We start from the raw sequence: 24,106 nt of genomic DNA on the forward strand, positions 1-24,106 counted from the left end.
ATGTTGATTTACTTTAAATTTAACTCATATCTGACTCCAATTTTAATATGAGGTGCTTTAGAATATTAATATTTTATTTTCATTTTATCTGACTCCAATCATAAAACACTGAGAAGCTTATTGTAATATTTATTTAGATGAATGTTTCATTATTTTATTTAATCTTGACGCTATATATTACACTTGTTCATTTAGATTCCTTTAACATCCTGAGTCTTGTACCGGCCGAGTATAAAATCTCTTAAACACAAGCATGTCAGTCTTGGGGCTCTATTTTAATGTTCTAGGCGCAAAGTCTGAAGCGCAGGGCGCAAAAGGCATATCTGAATCCACTTTTGCTATTTTAAGGATAGGAAAATACACTCTGCGCCAGCTAAGACCAGGCTGGAAATGGCTGGAAACCAGCCTGGAAATGGCCAAAACCTCTCTAAAACCAGGTTGGTCAACCATCTTAAACCAGCCAACCAGCCTAGGCTGGTTTTAGCTGGATTTTTCAGCAGAGACGTTGCTCCATGTATCGATTTTTAGTTCGTTACTAACTGTACAGGGGCTTGTGGTGTTATGGACTTAACGTAATCTACGAGAGATAATAATACATGATAAATTAGAACAATTTAAAACTTCAAATTTGAATGAATAGTCATTAGCTTGATGCTAAAGTTTGAAGCCAAACTTGGCTTGATAATGGCTTGAGAAAGCCTAGCCTTAACGTTTAAAGCAGTTTTATAAGCTTGAGGTTTCAAACAGTTAAGAAGACGTTGCTAGGGTAAGCTGAGTGGTTGTTAGCATGATTAACATGTTGTTAACATGTTTACAACATGTTTCTAGCATCATTAGCATGTTACTAGCAAGTTACTTGCATGAGTTCATGCTGTTATTGTGTTTCTAGCATGATTATCATGTTACTAGCACATTGCTAACATGATAGAAATGGTAATATCATGATGTTAACATGACTAACAATGTACTAGCATGATTAACATTATGTTAAATGATTAGGATGTTACTAGCACATTGTTAACATGATAGAAATGTTAATAGCATAATGTTAACACTAACGATGTACTAGCATGATTAGCATTATGTTAGAATGATTAGGATGTTAGCACATTGTTAACATGATAGATAGATATTTGATAATTTGAAACAATAAATCGTGTCAGTGGCGACAGAGTGGCGGAGTAGGTAGTGCTGTCGCCTCACAGCAAGAAGGTCACTGGTTCGAGCCTCAACTGGGTCAGTTGCTGTTTCTGTGTGGAGTTTGCATGTTCTCCCTGCGTTTGCGGGGGTTTCCTCCGGGTGCTCCTGTTTCCCCCACAGTCCAAAGACATGCGGTACAGGTGAATTGGATAAGCTAAATTGTCCGTAGTGTATGAGTGTGGATGAGTGTGTATGGATGTTTCTCAGAGATGGGTTGCGGCTGGAAGGGTATCCGCTGCTCAAAACATATGCTGGATAAGTTGGTGCTGTGGCGGCCCTTGATTAATAAAGGGACTAAGCCGAAAAGAAAATGAATGAATGAATAAATCGTGTCAAACATAGAGAAAAAAAATCAGTAAGAGGGGTAAACACTTTTTCACACCACTGTATTTATTTGTAAAGGCAACACAGCAATAGTTGTGTAGTGTCCTTTTTCTATGGCGAGGTAAGGGCCCTGGATTCTTATAAATTAGGTCGCTCTTAATTTGTATTTTAACCCCAAAAAGAAACCCATAATCTGATACTAATTAATATGAGTAATAAACATAACCAATTTGGTACAAAATTACCTTTCCAAATTTACTTCAATACAATTAAACAAAGATATACAAACAAAAGAAATAAAGGTTTGTTTCTAAATAGAGCTTTTCGTTTTGCTTTTTTCAAACTTAAATAAACAACACAATCAACAGTTCATTTAGAAAAGCTCAATAATAGTCCATATAAAATGAATCAAGAAATAAATAAACCCCGTTGCAGGCCTGTGTCGGTGCTTGAGTTCGTAGTGGCATAAAACACAGTTGCCCCTTCACCCAAAGGACAAATAAACAACAGTTCGCTCCTACCAGAGCCAGGGAATGCCTTAACCTACGTCACACATGACAACACACGGGTTCCCGGCTGCAAAAAAAGACCGGTCGTAATAGCAAACATGTCGTGTTATAAGGTAGGATGCCAAATTCGCGTCCAAGTCCAAAAATAGAAAACTTGACTTTTACCGTACACCGCACTGATTTTAATGCCAACCGCAGACATCTTTGGCAAAAAGGAGCTGTCTGGAGTGAGGATCTAACTAAAAATGCTCGACTCTGCACTTCTCATTTCATATCAGGCAAGTTCACGCTATATGCTTAATCATACACTTTACTCGTTTTTGATTGCAACAATGATTTCAGCAAAAACAGTTAAATATGGTGAATTAAACTGCGGACACTGAATGCTCAGAATGAAATGTAAACATGTAAGTTCACATACCCTGCCGTACAGGTGTAGTTCAATGTCAGAATGCAGTTGATTTGCTTGTTGATGATTACCCAGGCCTTGTACAGTCCAGTCTTTTTTCCTTGTCTTTGGCTAGGCAGAACCTCTATTTTTAGCACTACAAAGTTTTGAATCTGGTAATCATGGAGCATTATTTCTTGCACATGACCACACAGAACAAAATTGTAGGCATCCAAAGACTTGTAGACCTCTAACTTCTCTTCTGTAAAAACACTTGGAGTTTCAATGAGATAGTTGTATATTTCAGGCTGGATGATTGGCCATTTCGTCTTATCCTATATCCATTGGGAGCGTGCTATCGCAAATGGACCTGTCAGACGAACGCAGCTCACTTAACCGTTAATTTTGCTGAATAACTGTGCTTATTACTGGGTGACAAGCTGTTATAATACGCTAAAAGCATTATGTAAATGATATATGAAGAGTTCAGATGTAAAACCCTCTAAATCCATCAGATTTTTTCTTGTAAATGAGCATTTTTTTTATCAGCCTCCTCTGATTAGGTTCAGAAGTTTCATGTAATAGATAATGATAAGGTTATTAGCTAGTAAATAAAAGCCCCTTTTTTCAAAAATGTCACTTTAGACAATTCTTTGGTTTTTAACAAGGTAAATTTTCTTATGCATCAAAACCAGCTAAATCCACTTCTGCTTTTTCTGCAAAACCCTCTAGATCCACTAATTTCACCTTTCAATTTCAATTTCACCTTTATTTGTATAGCGCTTATACAATGTAGATTGTGTCAAAGCAGCTTCACATAAAAGGTCACAGCAAATAGGAACAGTGTAGTTCAGTTTGTAGTGTTTAAGTTCAGTTCAGTTGAGCTCAGTTCAGTGTGGTTTAATAATCACTACTGAGAGTCCAAATACTGAAGAGCAAATCCAACGATGCGCAGCTCTATAGATCCCGAAACATGCAAGCCAGTGGCGACAGCGGAGAGGGAAAAAAAACTTCACTAAAGGCGGAAGTGAAGAAAAAAAAAAACCTTGAGAGAAACCAGGCTCAGTTGGGCACGACCATTTTAATTTCTCCGCTGGCCAAACGTTTGTGCAGAGCTGCAGTCTCAGTGGCGGAGGCTGGAAGCTGGCCTCAGCGAAGACTCGTCTGTCTCTGGAGCGTCACAGGAATCAGTCTCATGTTCTCCACTCCTCCATGACCATCACAGAAGCTGCTCAGGATTCGGCCAGGTCCAGGATATAAAAAACCTTGGGATCATCTCGTCGTTGGTCTTGGATCGAATCAGTGATTCTGCATAGTCTGAGGGCCTCGGGAAGAGTATCCCCAGGTGGAAATGGAGAATAAAGAAAATAATTAGCGTAGCTGATGTTCACAGTGTATATCAACAAGATGCATAACCTGTGTGGAAGCCCCCAAGTGGTGCACTAAGTGTATGCTTTACTGAACAGATAGGTCTTTAATCTAGTTTTGAATTGGGAGAGTGTGTCTGAGCCTCGGACGTTATCAGGAAGGCTATTCCAGAGTTTAGGAGCTATAAATGAGAAGGCTCGACCTCCTTTACTCGACTTTGCTATTCTAGGTACTACCAGAAGCCCTGAGTTTTGAGACCTTAAAGAGCGAGTTGGATTGTAGCGAGACAGAAGATTGGTTAAATAAACAGGAGCTAGATTATTTAGAGCTTTATATGTAAGAAGCAATATTTTAAATTCAATACGAAACTTAACAGGCAGCCAGTGTAGGGAGGATAAAATTGGGGTGATGTGATCAAATTTTCTAGACCTGGTAAGAACTCTGGCAGCTGCATTTCGTACTAGCTGAAGTTTGTTAATAGAGGATGCTGGGCAGCCAGCAAACAGAGCATTACAGTAGTCCAGCCTAGAAGTCATAAAAGCATGGACTAGCTTTTCTGCATCTGAGATGGATAGCATACTTCGTAACTTAGCGATATTTCTCAGATGAAAGAAAGCAGTTTTTGTGACATGGGATATATGATTTTTAAAAGTTAAATTACTGTCTAATATGACACCCAGATCTTTTATAGTAGAGCTAACGCTAACTTTGTATCCCTCTAATTGTAGGTCGAGTTGTGAGATCTGCTGTGTACAGGATTTAGGCCCAATAAGTAATAATTCTGTTTTGTCTGAGTTTAAGAGAAGATAATTGTTGGTCATCCAGTCTTTAACATCTTTAATACACTCAGTTAGCTTGGACAGATTAGACGTCTCGTCAGGTTTAGTTGAAATATATAATTGAGTATCATCTTCATAGCAGTGAAAGCTGATCCCATGTCTTCTAATAATGTCTCCCAGGGGTAGCATGTACATTGTAAACAGCAAAGGGCCTAAAACTGATCCTTGAGGCACCCCGTATTTTACTGGGCTGATTTGTGAAGGCTGTCCATTAATATTCACAAACTGGTAACGGTCAGATAAGTATGACTTAAACCATTGTAGGGCATGTCCCTGGACACCTGTAGACTTTAAGCGATTAATAAGGATACCATGGTCAATGGTGTCAAATGCCGCACTAAGATCGAGTAGAACTAATAGCGAGATGCACCCTTGGTCAGCAGCTAAGAGTAAATCGTTGGTTATTTTCACTAATGCAGTTTCTGTACTGTAATGAGCTCTGAAACCTGACTGAAACACTTCAAAAACATTGTTGGTCTGCAGAAAGGAGCATAATTGAGCAGAAACAACTTTTTCTAGTATTTTAGATATAAAAGGAAGGTTTGAAATAGGCCTATAATTAGCTCAGTTGCTGGGGTCCAGTTGTGGTTTCTTAATAATAGGTTTAATAACAGCTAACTTGTAAGGATTTGGAACATGGCCTAAAGATAAAGAAGAGTTGATAATGTTAAGAAGAGGTTCTCCTATAACAGGTAGCAAATCTTTCAGTAACTTTGTTGGAATTGGGTCCAATATACACGTAGCTGATTTAGAGCTATTTATAATTTTGTCTAGCTCTTCCTGTTCTATGATTTTAAAGCACTGTAGGTTATTTAGATTCAGAGGCGTGTTTACTGGATCTGAAGTATAAGGCGGTGCAGAAAGTTTAATATCTCCTATTTTCTGTCTAAAGCCTTCTATTTTATCACTGAAAAAATTCATGAAGTCATCACTACTAATTTGCGATGGAACGTTTTGTTCCAAAGATGACCGATTATTTGTTAATTTAGCAATGGTGTTAAATAAGAATCTAGGATTGTTATGATTATTTTCTATCAGTTTGCGGAGGTGCTCAGCCCTGGCAGATTTTAAAGCCCTCCTATAGCTGGACATACTGTCTTTGTATGCAATTCTAAAAACTTCTAACTACTAATTGGGACAAGACATTGTAATTAGTTGAAAATCCCTAAAGATGCAATTAGAGATTATTTTACCAAACATAACACACACATAAACCACCTGAAATTAAAAATACATGTCAAGTAAGTGGCGGTTCATTACGCTGTGGTAACCCCTGATAAACCAGGGACTAAGCAGAAGGAAAATGAATGACTGAAATCTGTCAAGTGCATTAATCAATAACATTAAAATTAACACTTAATAAATCTTAACAATCTGTTATCATTTGTGATATTTGGGATTTGGATTTAATGTAGCAATGTAAACAAACTTGTTGGATTTAAATAATGTAGCGTAAAAACATTGTGAAACATCAATATCTGTGCATTGTCCATTATTAAAGAAAATAATAATTTATTGAAGTAATATAAATAATGTATATTTTTATACATTATATTTATCTTTTTAAACATAGCTTACATTAGCATATAAAACCAGCCTGATCTCACGAGAAAACATAAGTATTTTACATTTTGTCAGTTTAGTGGCTAATTCGTACGAATTTTTACGATTTTAAAAAGGAGGCGTGGCACTTAACCCCACCCCTTAACCCATAGGGGGATGAGCATATCGTACGAAAATGTACGAATTAGATTGTACGAATTCACACGAATTAGCCACTAAATCAAAAAGTTACGAATTGCCGTGAGATTGTGTTGAATAAAACACAAGGTAGACCTGCAGGGCAAAAAGAGGAAGTCTCTCAGAAGCTGTCATTTATTTATCCTCACTATACTCAAAATCTTGGTCACTTTTTCGTCTCTTGTTTATCCTCATAGCATCCATGAACATTCTTTAATGTAATAGATTTGCTGTTTAATGTAGCTATAGTAAATCGGACTCATTCAAAGTAGCGTCGCTACACATAAACACGTTATGAATGCATGCTATACTTCCGACGTCGGACAGGCTCATCCAGTTCATCAAACTCCATCTTTTAAAATCGAAAATGGAATAAAACTCTCCTCATAAAGCTGGCGTATCAGCGCTGCTACATTAAAAACATATGATTCGATTAGTGCCTTCTGATTGGTTCTCGGGATTTAGCGGCTTTTGCTGTCAAAAGGCATAGATATATACACTAGATATCGCATAGGGACCCTGAGCATGCGTCAATAGCGCCGCCACATGTGTACAGTGCTCCTAGGACAAATGTTATTCAACCGCACTAGACAAGAAAGTGTTACTACGTGAAGATGCTCGACTTTAGCGCTGTCTACGGGTGTAGTAACAAGCAAATAAAGAAAATAAAGCACAAAGGCAGAACATTTCATAGGTAAGATTTAGTTTTTTACGTTTTTGTGTGTTATAAACTTTTGTGCTAAACAGGTAACATTATTGATGATAATAAAGTCACTTACTGCATTCACCATAAGGCAAAGTAGCACCAACTTACACTAAATACTCGGCTTATGCTAGTTTTGTTGAATAAAATCAGCAAACAATGCAAATGAAATGACAACAAGATGCTGCGGTGCCAGAAAAGTGTCATTCCCTCGCTGTAAATGCTAGCGCTCCCGTTTTTTGTTCTGCAACCTCGCTGCACGGACATCCTGAATGTTTACAATCTGGTAATTCGTCTAAAGTGCGTGGAGGAAAAGGAGAGAGTGCATCCCATCCAGCGCTGCCAGAGGAGCCACTGAGATGTCTCGGGTTCTCAGGGATCTATCTGCGATGTCCGAGGTCGTTGGCGACTCTCAATTGCGGTCCACTGATGTGAACTCGCGGATCTCCATTTTAGCAGCTCACACTTTATTTAGTAAACACAGCGCAACAAATAGTCTGTTGATACTCAAGGAAATAGGGTATATGTCGAACGTCACGTGACCAAACCGGATCCCTCGGTAGAACACTTCCGCTCATCGCCAGTTCATATGTGCCATCGGTTTGTTATTGACAGTAGTGAGTAGTAAGTAGTGTTTTATACGTTATATAATAGGGTATATGCGCAACTTTCGTGTTCCAGTCAACCTGGGTAGAACACTTTTTCACTCTCCGCTAATATGGCGTTGTTTTATTCAAGAAGCCTCCAGGAACTACTAAAGTTAAGCATCAGATGTCCACCGGATATACTCATTATCATCTAAATGTCCGGCCACCAAATTGGACAAAGGATTTAAATTGTACGCTTCATCATACATAATGGATCATAAAGGTAAGTAAGCTAGCGGAACTGAAATGCTGTACAATGTCACTACGTTAACTAGCTAATGCTACAACGTTACTTAGTCTGCCGTATGGATCTACGTTTTCCAAGTCTCTAAGGACAACTAAAAGACTTAGTCATGATCACAGATTCTTATTTTAAGCCAGAACAGCTTAAAAACAACAACAACAACAAAAAAAACAGTTTCTGAACTTGAACAAACTAAATTTCCACACCATCCATAACGTTACTCTCAGGCTGTGTGGCGTCTCGGACTTCTTCATAGGGCTGTGACAGGTTTCCCTAATGCTGACATCACCAGTCAACCTGTCTTTATTTGATACTGGTGCAAAAATTCACAAAGTGTTAATGTGAATATGTAGATCCATACGGCAGACTAAGTAACGTTATAGCGTTAGCTAGTTAACGTAGTGACATTGTACGGCATTTCAGTTCCGCTAGTTTACATACCTTCATAATCCATTAGGATTAAGCATACAGTTTAAATCCTTTGTCCAATTTAGTGGCCGGACATTTAGATGATAATGAGCATATCCGGTGGACATCTGATGCTTAACTTTAGTAGTTCCTGGAGGCTTCTTGTATAAAACAACGCCATATTAGCGGAGAGTGAAAAAAGTGTTCTACCCAGGTTGACTGGAACGCGAAAGTTGCGCATATACCCTATTATATAACGTATAAAACACTACTTACTACTCACTACTGTCAATAACAAACCGATATGAACCATATAACAAAACAAACCATATGTCAATAACAAACCATATGAACTGGCGATGAGCGGAAGTGTTCAACCCAGGGATCCGGTTTGGTCACGTGACGTTCGACATATACTCTATTGCGATCCTCACAGGATCATAGACGTTATAAGCTCTCTTCATCTTTCTCTCATGCCAACGTTCACTCCGATGACATCCACCCTGACGAAGTCTACACCACAATGCTCTTCCACTCAGTGTTGCCAACTTTATTTCAATTTTGTTGCTAGATTTAGCAACTTTTCATACTACCATAGCAACTTTTTTTTAAAGCACCTAGCTACAAATTTAGCAATTTTTAACATTTATTTGGCTACTTTTAGCAATTTTTTTAAGTGACTCAAAAGAGCAGTGGCTGCAGGCTTCACTCAGTAGAGTAAATCGCTAGCTCAGATTGTTTTTCATAACTGTTAATTTACTGATATTTGTTAACCTGTATAATTGTTGGTAATTTAGGTAGCAATAAATACCAATAGTCCTATAATTGTTGTCACTTTCACAAATGTGTTAGTTTCACAAGTTAAAAAGAGTAAGTACACAAGCTGTTGTAACGTGGAGGCTGAGGCTGTGTTAAAATCCATGTGCAGAAGTTTATTTAAGGGGTTAGGCAGAGACATTAACGAGTAAACAAGCAGAGAGTCAGCAACATATAAGCAGTCCAATCCAAACAAGAATAACAGGGGCAAATATAAACGACGAAGTATAAGAGCAGGCAGAAGTTCAGTAACACAGTCCAAAACAGATCAAAAGGGCAAAGACAGAGAATGTACGTGAACAAGGCAGGCAGGGTCATACACTGGATAGCAGTCATGAAAATCACTTGGAACAACGCTTGGTAAGGCAGGTAAATACTTTGCAAGGAAGCATGGTCTGAGCACTCACTGAAATACAGCACAAACAGGAAGTAACCACAGAGGGAGCGGAGCTGAGTCAGTAGTCGGGAGAGGGCTCCCTCTGTTGGCGTGGCATTACAGCTGTGATTGTTTAAAAGAATATAACTGTTCATTATCAGTGTTATATTTAAAAATTAAAAATTATTATAAAAAAAAATTTGAATTTTACAAATAGTCAACTCTATTTTTTCATACAAATCTAAATGCACATATTTCAAATAATGTTTTTGCTGCAATGGCCAGTCAGTTTGAGAAAACAAATTATTTTGATTACTAACTACATAAAGATGTAGTTTTGAGTTGCGATTACGCAATGACGTCATCACTCAAAGTAATATGTTAATAAGAATCAATTTATTGTACATCTGGATGTAATGTTTTAATAAAATATAATACACGGTGCCTCAGAAAGAAGAGACATGACGGGCTTACGCTTGTCAGATACTAAGTGATGACATCACTGACATGCAAATTAGTGCATGACATCATCTGGCAACATTTAGCTACTCTTTCGGGCAGGCTTTGGCTACTTTTCATTGGAAATAGTTGGCAACACTGCTTTCGCTCCTCTCATATACCTTCCGGGATATTAATTTCCCGTCACCTTATAACCACTTCCGTCACGGCACAACTGGTAAAACTGCTTAATTAAACAAGTCGGCGCCAATAGCCTAGTGGTTAGTGCGTTGACACATAGCACCGAGGTGCTAGCGGCGACCCAAGTTCAATTCCCGGCTTGAGGTCCTTTGCTGATCGTTCCACTATCTCTGCTCCCCATACTTTTCTGTCTCTAATCTCCACTGTCCTATCAAAGGTGAAAACCCCTAAAAAATATATTAAAAAACTTCAATTTAGAAACAAAACATCCATTATACAATAAACAAATAATGAATTTATAAACAATAATTAATAAAAAATTATTAAATTAAAAATATTATAACTAATAAATTAATTAACTTGCTTGAAAAGCATTGTTTGTCATGCATGAAAACAGTTCACCTCAAACTCTTATGACTGGAAAAACTGTGATGCAAGCCTCCAGAAACTCTACACTAACAGTGTTCATGCATACGACACAATGCCTATTTGGTAGTTTGGTCATTTATTTCACTATTTTGGCAACCAACTGTTAAATGTCACTTGGGAAACAGTTTGAGTTTCCATTAAGTAAAAAAGTATTACTGTCACATTTGGGATGACAACTACAACCTTGGAGGTAGGCTATAAGTAGTGTATAAGTGCATGTATAGTGTGTCGTTTGGGACTCAACTATAGAGTCGGTATATAGGTTTGCTTCATTACTGAATGGCTCTCCCAAAACTCAACTCAATATGAAACGAAGCAGTGCTGTGAAGTGAAGAAGCAGAGCGTCTCAGTGGTGAAGGGCTGAAGAATGAGCTCAGTCTGTCATTAGACTCTGTTTCCAGGGGAAATAAGCTGAGAGAGTCTACAGTAAAGACAGCGCAGTGCTGGACCATAGACGTACTAACTGTGTGTGCTGTTAAACGTGAGCTCTCTTAAACATGAATGAACTGTTAATATAGAGTTCCTGACAGCTTGCATCACTATTTGTCCATGCTGAAGTCATAGTTTCATTCTTTTTTTTATTATAGTTGTAATTATTTTTGTATATCCGGTTAAATTATTGCTGTGTTGTGTTGTAGTGTTGTGGTACGTTATGCTGTATACGTGAACTCTGTTATTGTAGAGTTTCTGGAAGCGTGCATCACTATTTTTCCTGTCATGAGAATTTGAGGTGAACTGGTTAATAATAAAAAACCTTCATTTCAAAACTGCATGCTGTGTTTACTTGTGTTATCTTTGACTAATATTTACATTTGTTTGATTATTTAAATGGGTGGTCCAGAAAGTAATTTTAAGGCTTGGTTGTGTTTATAAGATGCAAAGCAATGTGTTCTCATGTTTCACTTGAAGGAAATCACGTTATTTTTTCATAAATCTCACTGTGATTATAAACAGCTACTCAGCTAACATGAAAACGACTGTCATATTTCCTAGTTCCTCTAAAAGGCCCGCCCTCAAGTGACTCTGATTGGTCATCTGTCATAATGTGCAGTGATTCGTGGATCGGCTCCACGTCACGCCCGTACAAGCATGCGCTTTTGTGCTGTGTAAACAGTCAGTCAACTTCATGCCTGCTCTCTAAAATAAAATCTGACAAGTGTCTGTAACGAGTGAAAATGGGGTGTGGCTCCTTTAAGAGAGATCGCCCTTGTGAGTGTGTGTGTATGTGTGTGTGTCAGCAGTCTGTATTCGCATGTAACACGAGAAGCGCATGTGCGCGGGACAGATGTTTATTATTTATTTTTTCGGATTAAGTTATTGTTCTGTAATATACAGTGACGCTGCTGACAGAAGAATAAAGCACACGATGTGGGATGTGACCTGTGTGAGTCTTGATTGATTTTTCTGCTGCAACATGAGTTAGGCGAGCTCTCCTCTATTTGTTTTTAACTCAACACGTTACGTCTTTCACATATATTCAGACTATGCATGTGTAAGTATTATGAATCGTTCACATATCTGAGATGTAAAATACAGGAAAAGCTGCCTATAGAGAAACACTGCACTGTCGCACACGCATAGAGAGAGACACTGCATGCGCTGGTGAAGTGTGTGTGTGTTTACAGCAGTTTGACTGATAAATATGAATTTGTAGCTTAATAGTTTGCGGTGCCAAACAGCATTTCCCGTTGTTTACATCCTTGCATACTGTTAAGGCTAGACACTGTACATGCCATGATCAGTTTTAGCAAATAAAAACACTTACAGGTTGTGAGTCCACAGCTTCTGCTTGTTGTTGCTGCTCCTTTGAGGAGATTTTAACCCAATCCAGCACTGAACTGGGAAAGATTCTGCTGTGTTTTGTCAAATCATGCTTGCTATGTGTTTTATAATTCTCTGGAACATACTTAATATCGAACTGTAAGCACTTCTGTCTTTGTGTCGTGTCCTTTGGAAGCCCAAATACAGAAACAGAAGAAGCTCTGTGGAAATAGCAGCGTTTGAATGAATTTTAGCTTTCTCTGCTGTAACGTTACAGCGCCTCTGGCCACGCCCCTTAGCTGCGCAGTGTGTGTGCGCGGTAAAAGTACGTTTGTGATCTCACAGGCCCGGAAGTATTTTTTTGTAGTCCCCAAAATTCGTTCAATGTAGGCTTTGCTAAGCTAACTCTGTAAAAACCAAGGTCTTCCTTTGCATTGAACTTTGAGCGTCTTACATTCAGACATGTTGTTTATGTTCACACAGCTACATTACACATCAACTAAAGATTAAAATATGATATCATAGTGGACCATCCCTTTAAAACATTAAAGTGTGACAAACATGAAAAACAATAAGAAATAAGGAGTTAAACATTTTTTCGTGTGTGTGTGTGTGTGTGTGGGGGGGGGGGGGGGGGGTAAATAAGTAAATTCTCATTAATAAAGTATTCATTCACTTTATTTTAGTTTGATTTATTGTATTATAGTATTTAGTATGCTGTATTGCAAAATGTTGTTTTATACAACCCAAAATGAATGATATATAGTATTGTCACAATCACCAGCGATCTAACCACCAGAGATCGCTGGAAAACCCATAGGACTACACATAGGACTACAAGTCTGCTGGTAAATGGACTACAAGAACCAGTCATGCACCACACACACACACAACCGGTTCCTGTACCTGACTGATTGCATACACACAGCTGATGCTGCTCAAGTACTGACTACACACACATATATACAGCTCACTTCGAGACACTTATTGCTGAGTCTTGTCTACTGTTTTAGTGACACTACACCGCGCTTTCCCTTGTCTTGTTTTTCCGTGTTTGTGATTGTCATTATGGGCTATTGTGTGTAGAATTTTGAGGAAATAAATGAATTTAATCCAATTAGGAATAAGGCTGTAACATATGTAGGCTGTAAAAATGTGGAAAAAGTGAGGCGCTATGAATACTTTCCAAATGCACTGTATAGAGACCCTCCAAAGAGTTTTGGGCATAGGGATGAGAATTTCCAAATGAAACCCAGTGAAAGTCATCCAACCTCAGTGTCTGATTGCTCCGCCCCTCTTTTCAACGTGAGCAAAACTGTGAGTCTTGAGTGCATGAAGTGTTCAAAATTATGCACGAAGTGTTCACTTACTTTTAACTGTAGAATAAGTGCATCGTTCAGGTATTTAAAGTGCACTAAATCTTTTTAGAGTGTGAACTTATACTATCTATACTACAAAATGGCATAGAATAGTGCATGTGATTTAGGATGCACCTTACATGAGCAAAATCCCACTCATAGCCGTTCAATATGTCTCTATTTTTGCAAGGATTCTTGTCTGTAGACATACTGTAGAGTCATACGGAGTGTGGCACTGACTTTTTACAACAGCTTCACAGCTCAACTGTGCAAATAAAAAAGAATCACGGAGAGTCTTATATATATTTTAAAAAACCTTGTGAGTGAGGAGCTTCTTTCTTTGCTGATTCAAATATCCAATTCACTATAAAACTGTGATCAAGCTTCCATTATTAATTTGAATAACAGTGATTTCTTTATAAGAGTGTGCTGCTGCAAGCCCTCATAAAGTCGTTGTGTGTTTGTACATTTTAACATCCCAGCATTACGACTAGTAAACATGAAGGAATTCCAACATAGGCTCATTCTGAGAACGTAGCCCTATATACATTTCTAGAGTAGGGCTGCACGATTCTTTAGATGTAAAATAAAGCTTAATATGAGTAGGCTATCATTATTGTTAATTATCAAACATATCGTCACCTTGGAATTATAAGGTTGTATCTGCATTCTGAATGATTTTGAGATAATGAGCTTCAAAGTTTTTGCAATCTATTTAGCAAATAGTATGTGTGTAACATTTAATTATTATTTTTTTTAAGTCTTAAAATGTAAAAAACTTTATGTAAAATATCCCATATTGTAAATAAGTTGTCATTCAATAACCAAATTTTGACAAAAATGTCAGATAGAACCTTATTATTCTAAGGTGACGATATGGTAAAACAGCAATAACAATATTAGGCCTGTGTGTAGGTCTACTCTTGCTTATAATGCAACATTTTGTACGGTCATTATAGTGGACTTGAAAAGACTTTCAATATGTCCTGTTTGTTAATTCACAGTAAAATGATGACATCAGAATATAACTATTCCTAATTATAAAGTTGAATTATTATGTTTGAGACGTGTGCTTGTCATATGTCATTGACAACATTATTAGACCATTTGTTTTCACTGGTGAAATCAGACATTTGTCATTATCAGATTTCTTCTTGCATTATATTGAACATTATATAAGCTAGAGTAGCTATACTGACACTGTAAAGCATTTATTTTCATGCACAACACTTTGTGTTCGCTATGAAAGAAAAAACATATCAAATGCTTGCCGTAATCATAACCGTAAAATGCGATATGATCATTTAAATAATGTTTGGCCAGCTTCATTTTCATTTCGTAGTGCGGCTACCGTCACAGTGATGAAAAACACACATATGCAAATCATTCTTTCAGCGCGGCTCTCAAACGATCGCTCTGTGCAACAAACTGAACGTTATTTACGACTTCATTACCTGTTATTCACAGCCTATGCAAGTTGTGTTCACTAAAGTAGCCGTCATTGGCATGCTGCACGCGCGCGCGTTCACAGCAGTAAACAAACAGGCTCGCGGTCAGCTCATGTGTGATTTCGCAGCCGCGAATACGTCATTACATGAAGACAGAAATGACATATCTAGGTAAATTATACCTTAGAAATACAGTAAGTGACGCTTTTAACTCCATTTGAAGGTGTTCATGTTCCTGTGAAGACTTGTGCAACCGCCTTTAAGCTTCTCTCCTGACCTTGAAAATATAATTGGCTTATTCGTAGAAAAGCTGAATTAAGATCGTGTGTAGGGTCGAATCGAAATCGTGATCTTTTTTCGATTAATCGTGCAGCCCTATTCTGGAGATCTCGAATTATGTAGCCAGAGGGACATATGGCAGCATTTCATCTTTAAAACAAACGCTACGGAACAGTATGATCCATTTCGCACTTACCAACTGATAGCTTACCTCCATATGGACGCCTTTTCCGCTGTTACCAGTTTGTGCTCGCCGCATACGACGACAGACTTGTGATGCAGAGCGGAGATGACCGCGAGGTTCAAGTCCGGCGAAGAACAGTTCCAGAAAGCATGTAAGACAAAAACAAAAGCCAAAAAATAAAATAAACATGTAAATAACAGGGTGAGAATGTGGTAAAATCTTTACCATGGTAAAAATCAGGCAGCTGCGAGGGCTTTTCTTTTGCTAGATTACTTTTGAAAGCACTACTGGTTGGGTTTAGGGAAGGAGGAGGGTGGGTCAGTCGATCAGTCAGTCAGTCAGTCAGTCAGTCGACAGCGGCCACTAGTGGATTTACGGGAGAACAGCAGGCATGAATGGCACTCACGAGAGAAATTCGAGATCTCAAAATCCTACACAGCGACCTCTGATGGATTCACAAAAACAAACGGAAAGAAAACACACCTCCTGGGACATGTTTGGCACTCTCTAGAAATGTATATAGGGGTACGTTTTCAGAATGAGCCTGGGTTGAGGAACTCAGATTAACTACTGTTTATGATTTTCTTATAAATGGAAATGTTTAGGCAAACCCTCAGTATGAATGCTTCATTTCATGCTAATATATGATGGATTTTAGCTTTGTCTTATATGATGCGGGACAGTTCAAATACTAGAGATGATTTGATTGGTCAGAAAACCATACGAGAAGTGCAGAGTGATGTCATCATAATCACTGATCTGTTTGACTGAAAAATTTTTATGCTTTTATCTTCAAAATGTGAATTTTGTCATTGTTTTGGAGAACAATAGTCTATAAATAACTTAAAAAGAAGCAGTTCACCCAAAAGTGAAAATTTACTAACTATTTACTTTTCCTCAAGCAGTTGCAAACCTTTATAGTTTTTTTCTTTATTCTGTTGAACACAAAATAAAGCATTTTGAAGCAAGCTGAAAGCCTGTAACCACTGACTTCCATAGTAGGAAAACAAATATGGAAATCAATTGATACAGGTTTCCAACATTTTTCAGAATATCTTCTTTCGTGTTTAAAAGAAGAAAGAAAGTCAAACAGGTTTGAAACAAGTAAAGGTTAAGTAAATCATGACATAATTTTCATTTTTGGGTGAACTACCCCTTTAAGACTAACGTATACACTCAACAGCCACTTTATTAGGTACAGCTGTCCAACTACTCATTAACGCAAATTTCTAATCAGCCAATTACATGGCAGCAACTCAATGCATGTAGGCATGTAGACATGGTCAAGGTGATCTGCTGTAGTTGCCTGGTCTGATGAATCTCGATTCCTGCTGCCACATTCAGATGGTAGGGTCAAAATGTGGCGTCAACAACATGAAAGCATGGATCCATTCTGCCTTGTGTCAACGGTTCAGGCTGCTGCTGGTGGTGTAATGTTGTGTGGGATATTTTCTTGTCACACTTTGGGCCCTTTAGTACCAATTGAGCAGCGTGTCAAAACCACAGCCTTCCTGAGTATTGTTGCTAACCATGTCCATTCCTTTATGACCACAGTGTACCCATCTTCTGATGACTACTTCCAGCAGGATAACGCACCACGTCATAAAGCGTGGATCATCTCAGACTGGTTTCTTGAACATGAAAATGAGTTCACTGTACTTAAATGTCCTCCACAGTCAGCAGATCTCAATCCAATACAGCCGTTTGGGATGTGGTGGAACGGGAGATTCGCATCATGGATGTGCAGCCAACAAATATGCAGCAACTGCGTGACGCTATCATGTCAATATGGAGCAAAATATCTGAGGAATATTTCCAGTACCTTGTTGAATCTATGCCACAAAGGATTAAGGCAGTTTTAAAAGGCAAAATGGGGTCCAACCTGGTACTAGTAAGGTGTACCTAATAAAGTGGCCGGTGAGTGAAGATAAACATCCAAATAATACTATTAATAGTTTTGATTTCAGGGATACTTTAATAATAATAAAACATGTAATCTGAAGAAAACGCCAAAGCAAAAGCCCAGCATTCAGCCAGAAACCCTGGCAACCACTTATCAGTGTCATAGCAACCAGCCAGAACTCCCTAGCAACAGCTCTTAGGACTTTAGAAAATCTCTCTTAAATATTTGTCCCGCTAAAAATGATGAGAAACCATCACTAATAAAGACAAACTAATATTTTTGTTTCTATAAATTCAATTGAACATTGATGGAGAGTAGCTGCTGTCATCCACAGGGTGGCGCGTCTCGTTCAGTCTGTTTCAGTGCGTTGTAACTGCTGACTGAGTGAGTGTGTGGCAAGCCCTTTCAACATTTAGGGGAAGACACTGCATGTGAATACAATACAATACAATACAATACAATACAATACAATACAATAAAATAAAAATTTTATTAAAAAATAAAATAAAATTTAATTTAATTTAATTAAATTAAATTTAATTAATAAAAATAAAATAACGCCTATACTTCTTCGGTCCATTAAGAATTGCATTTCTTGCACATTTCTTGTTTTCTAAAACATTGTTTAAGTTTACAAATTATGCATTATTTAATTAAGCATGCAGTTATTTGCATACATTCCTAGCACATTTTCTTAAAGAGGATATTGGGGATTTTTAAAAAATATATTGCAAACAACCAGATAAATAAAATCCTAATTTTCTGTACGATAACATTTACTTTAGCAGACGCTTTTGTCTAAAGCGAGATTATTATTGAGGAGGCATTCAGCGATTGAACAAAAAGAGGCAATACACACAAGAAGTGCTAATCAAACCAAGGAATTGTTTCTGCTCAGAAAATTAGATGCTAGAATAAGAAAGGGGGGTGTTTTATTAGAGTTAAGAGTGTTTCCACAGCTGGTTTGGTTTTATATATTATATATATATATATATATATATATATATATATATATATATATATATATATATATATATATATATATATATATATATATATATATATTTGAGATATAGAGTGATTGTAATAAAAGTGTCTGGTGTAAATGAGTGAATGTGACTCAGAATTCTGTAATGTTTTGAGGTTGTCATGTCGTGTGTTGGGCAGGAGAGAGTAGGGGGTCCTGGTTTTATTAAATTTATTAAACATAGCCTAGTGTCTATTTTCATGTTACTACACTTTAAAAAATATGACTGATCAACATCTATTTTTATGCTAATTAAACTTATTCAACTAAGCTAATAATGTTTTGACTTAAGATCTAAAAGCTGGTTTAAGTCAGTTTAATGGATTTCATAAATTGACTTATAAGGTTAATTTGATTCTTAAAAATTTAAGTGAGCCTTTTTTTTACAGTGTGGAAGCTAAGAAATAAGCATCAGTAGATAATGAATAAGGATAATAAATACTGACTATTTAAAAGGGGACCTATTATGCAAAAAAATCCCTTTTATAAGGGGATTTAAAAATCCCTTTTATAACTGTTTAAACAGTTGTGTGGCAACAATGAGTGAATATAACCAGCCTCTAATGATAAAAACAGTCTGTAGAAAGACTTTGATTGACATTCTCTCTTTGTACATGTCATCAGAGGGGGAAAGCCCCGCCCACTAGTGACAATCCCTCCCTCATTAGCATTAGGATCTGCCACTATGCTGACACATAGGTGTTTGTAGCTCCGTCCTCTTTTTAAAATAGCTCAATCTCATTTAAATTTAAAGCCACAGTCACCAAAATGACACCATTAGGATCAGTGGCGGTTCTAGTTTAAATAGCACCCTGGGCGAAGCCACCCCAAACATTTTATCCCCCAAGGAATAAAGACACTATGTGGTTGACTTTATACATATTTTAAATGTTTAAATAATATTTTAAATATATACATTTAAAATAATAATTATAAATTGATTTAAATATATTTATTTATTTTCAATAAATACAACAACTTGTTTATTATTATTAATTATTATTTTTATTATACAATTGAAGAGTTCAGATGCAAAAACCTCTAAATGCAGTCTGAGAATTTCCATCGAAAATGAACATTTTTCTCCGCCTCTTTTGTTTATGCTTAGATTTTTCACTTTAAAGACCAGGAAAAGGACTTATTCTTTGGCATAAAAGTGATGTTACTGAACATACACACAGGAGCCTGATAAAAATGCTCATTTTAGAGGAAAATTTCAGCAGGCATTTAGAGGTTTTTGCATCTAAACTTTTCAATTATTATTCTAAATAAATAACAGAAATCAATCCTAAATGGAACTGAAAAACAGTGTAAAGACACAACTGGAGTAATATTCTAAGACTTTTGCATGAATATTAATTATGGCAGTTCTATAGACGAATTACCATGTTTGTATACATTCAGGATGCGCACGCATCGAGGTTCCAGAAAAAAAACTGGGAGCGCTAGCATTTACAGTGAGGAAATGACATGAGATGCAGTACAGAGTTTGTTGTTGTATTAGAAATAAGTTATATTGATAACATATAATATATATTATTTACATAATGCTTTCAGCGTATTATAACAGCTTGTCACCCAGTGATAAGCACAGTGATTTGGCAAAATTAACGTTGAAGTGAGCAGCGTTCTTCTGACAGGTCCATTTGTGATAGCACGCTCCCAGTGGATATTGGATAAGACGAAATGGCCAAGCATCCAGCTCCAAATATACAATGTCATTGAAGTGTTTTAACAAGAGAGAAGTTAAAGGCCTACAAGTCTTTGGATGCCTACAATTGTGTTCTGTGTGGTCATGTGCAAGAAATAATGCTCCATGATTACCAGATTCAAATCTTTGTAGTGCTAAAAACCGAGGTTTTGCCGAGCCAAAGACTAGGAAAGAAGACGGAGCTATACAAGGCCTGGGTAATTAATCATCAACAAGCAAAACAACTGCATTCTGACAGTGAACTGCACCTGTACCTCAGGGTATGTGAACTTTCACTTTCACGTTTCATTCTTAGCATTCAGTTTAAGTCACCATATGTAACTGCAAATCAAAAACGAGTGATGTGTATGATTCAGCATAGCGTGAACTTACCTGATATGACAAGAGAAGTGCAGAGTCAAGCATTTTTAATTAGGTCCTCACTCCATTCAGCTCCCTTTAATCCAAAGACGTCTGCGGTTGGCATTAAAAGCAGTGTGGTGTACGGTAAAAGTTAAGTTCGAATTTGGCATCCTACCGCACAACACAACATGTTTGCTATTGCGACTGGTCTATTTTTGCAACCGGGAACCCGTGAGACATCATGTGTGACGTAGGTTGGTAATTCATCTATAGAATACAAAATATATGTTTCATAGAATTATCTGTTGTCTTTGTAAGAGGCTAAATTATTATATGCATTTGTTTACATGACAAAACATGTATTTTTGACTCAAGAAGGTCCATACTGACTCCAAAGGCAGATACTGATAAGATCAGGGCCTGGTGTGTGGACTTTGGGGGTTTTACGATGTGGTCACATGTTGATTGGTCAGTTTGAATGTCTCAGCATTTGGGCTTTAGTCACATGGTCAAGAAAGATACAAAATAGGTGGTAAAACGCTGCTCTGTCTCTTTTCTTTTCCTGGCCTGTCTTTCCTGGTCTGCTTTCCTCCTCTGGTCCTCTCCACCTCTGAATCTTCTCTGACTCTACTGCAGTCCGGCTAACTTCTGGGCCTGCTCTCTTTGTCTCTCTCTCCCTCCCCCTGTGTCTCTCCTTCTACCTCTGGTAACTTTAATTTTACATTTATGCTGGGTACAATTTATATCATTTGTTTTATCGTTTCATATTTGATCATTTTATACAGTTATTTTGTAATTAATTCAGTTGTAACCATAGAGAATTATTGTCATTAAATCATCTCATTTTCAAGTATTTGTGAATTACTTTTGATTTAACATCAACACTTAACTGTTCCATATTGCAATACAATACAATCACTTAATATCAACGCTCTCCCACATTTATAGCTATTAATACTGCCCATTCGGCAGAACTACAGTTCGAACCGCTGTGGTTTTAATTAACCCAATCCTACAGATGGTGCCGAAACCCGGGATCCTTTGCAGTGAGTTTTCTGAAATTTACTTTAGCCGGTCTTAGCTGGACTTTTCACAGCTGACCTGGTGAATGGATTAAAACTGGACTTCTAACCACAAGAGTGGGTAAGTCTGCTTTTATTGTTCCTCCATTTGCTCAAATTGCATGAAACATAATTTCCAAGACTGTAATTCGTTTCAATAGTTCAGTTTGGTAAATTTCAGATTACCTCCTCAAGGATGGAAGGGTTCATTTCTAAAGAAAGTGATGTATTGTTTGCTTTATGGACTGAAAAAGTTGAACCTACATTGTGCAAACTTAGCAAAGAAGGACTTAAGTTAACAGGCTCAGACTCTACATTGTTTGCATGGTGGAATGTAATTGGCAAAAATGGAAAGAAATCAAAACGTGGTGATATAATTGAAGCGCTAAATTACATGTGTTACTCAGGACTGCGTAACATGATGTCAAAAATACCTTCAATTATAAAGGCTAGATGTGAAGAATTTAATGTTCACAAATCAGAGGCAGAAAAGTCAGAAACAAAAATTCTAGATCTCCAGTTACAGCTTGATAATTTATTAGCTGAACAGTTAGCCCTGGCTGAAAAATGCAGAAGTCAAAAAGACACCATTGCAGATTTAAAAGCTATGCTAAAAGGACAGAAGTTTGTGTCTCCCAAAATGCTTAACAGCAATGGGATTGAAAAGCATGTTCACTTCTCAGATGATGTTACCTGTAATAAATCTGAAATGATTTGTTCAGAGGCTGTAGCTCAAAAAAGTTTGCCTGTTTCAGTAATTAAGGTGATGCCACACCATAGCGCAGCAAAGACGCATGGTGTAGAAGCATTAGAGAGTCTTAAAAACCCTCAAACCTCAGATGATCACAGCAATCAACCCTCAGGCAAACAAAACAGGCTTTGTATGACCTGTAATAAGTTTGGCCACAGAGAGGAACAATGTTGGACTTCGGGGCAGGGAAGACCTCCACCATATTTTCTGAGAAAAGGGAAATCACTAAAGAGCAAAAATCAGTGGTCTTCACATAACAAAAACTCATCTGTTAATAACACACTTAGTGAACTAACTGCATTGCTAATACAAGGCCTGCAACTGTTAACTTCCTTTGCTGGCGGCTTAGCAGCCTAATAGCAATAAAAGTTAATAATTGCTGATCCTGTTTGCATTTCCAAATTTGTTATATTTGTGATATACACATTTTCATTTCCATAGAACACAATGGTATTTTGTGATACTACATGTACACATAGACTGAGTAATTCCTTAGAACATGATTTTCTTACTGTAGGTGTAAAAACACTCAGGTCTGAGGTTTTAGAAGCCACAGATGCATTCTAGACCGCATGTCATGTATTAAAAAGGAATTAACTGTATGCTAAAATTCATTAATTTTAAGGTACTTGTGTTTATATGTTGGATGAGTCTCATCTCCTAAAAGTGGTAAACTCTGCTATCCTCAATATAGCTGCAGTTTAAACTACAAACAGGAGTATAGAATTGCCTTGTGGCTCCAGTGTAATAACTGCAGTAACTATGAAAATGCTTTCTTACAGGATTCAGCCTTGAACATTGCACTTTAGCATGCTCCTTAAAAACCTTGATTTGGAAGTATTTTGAGCCAGATCACATTTACATCTCATGCTCAAATTCTATGCTGGCTCCCTGTTACAACAGGACTAAATTTTACACACTGTCGTAAAACTTCCACCCTTTGTTGCGAGCATGTTTACACAAACACATAGCCTCAGCTGGAACACTGCCACACAGAGAACATTTCAAATCTTCACACACACATAGTCAAATTTACATTTGTCTGACACTGCTTCATATAGATTTTATATGTTATTTAAGTCTTTTCAATCAGACTTTATCCTAACTATGGGTTTTTCATCTTGTGTTGTTATTTTGGTTTCTTTTGATTATTTAACCAGTTACTTATTATATGTTTCAACAAAGTTATATCAAAATGTAAATTGGGATTCTAAATCCAAAATGCTGAAATATTGTTGCTTTTGTAACATTATTGACATCTCTACAACAAAAGTTATTTGTGTCTAGTTTGTATTTAATCCATTTAAATGCAGTTGTGATTGTCTTTGAACATTGATTTATGTAATTCACTGTATTTGGTTACACTGAATATTTTGCTGATACTCTTAACCAGCTACTGTTGATTTTGTTGTAAAGCAATTTAATTTTGATGTTTCCAGATATTGTGTAAAGAGCTTGTTTGCTTTTTATTTTGTCTTAATCTTGACCATATTTTTAATTACATTAATTTAAGAGCATTTTGCTTGAGAAGAACTCAAACTGACCACATCAATCCTTTGATCAATGACAAATGCCATGTGCTTGCTTTTGCTGTTTGTTGTGCCATTTGCTGTTTTGAAATACAGGATCCATGGAGAAAAGGTTCACATCT

Source organism: Danio aesculapii, chromosome 17 (genome assembly GCF_903798145.1).
Source record: "Danio aesculapii chromosome 17, fDanAes4.1, whole genome shotgun sequence".
NCBI lineage: Eukaryota > Metazoa > Chordata > Actinopteri > Cypriniformes > Danionidae > Danio > Danio aesculapii.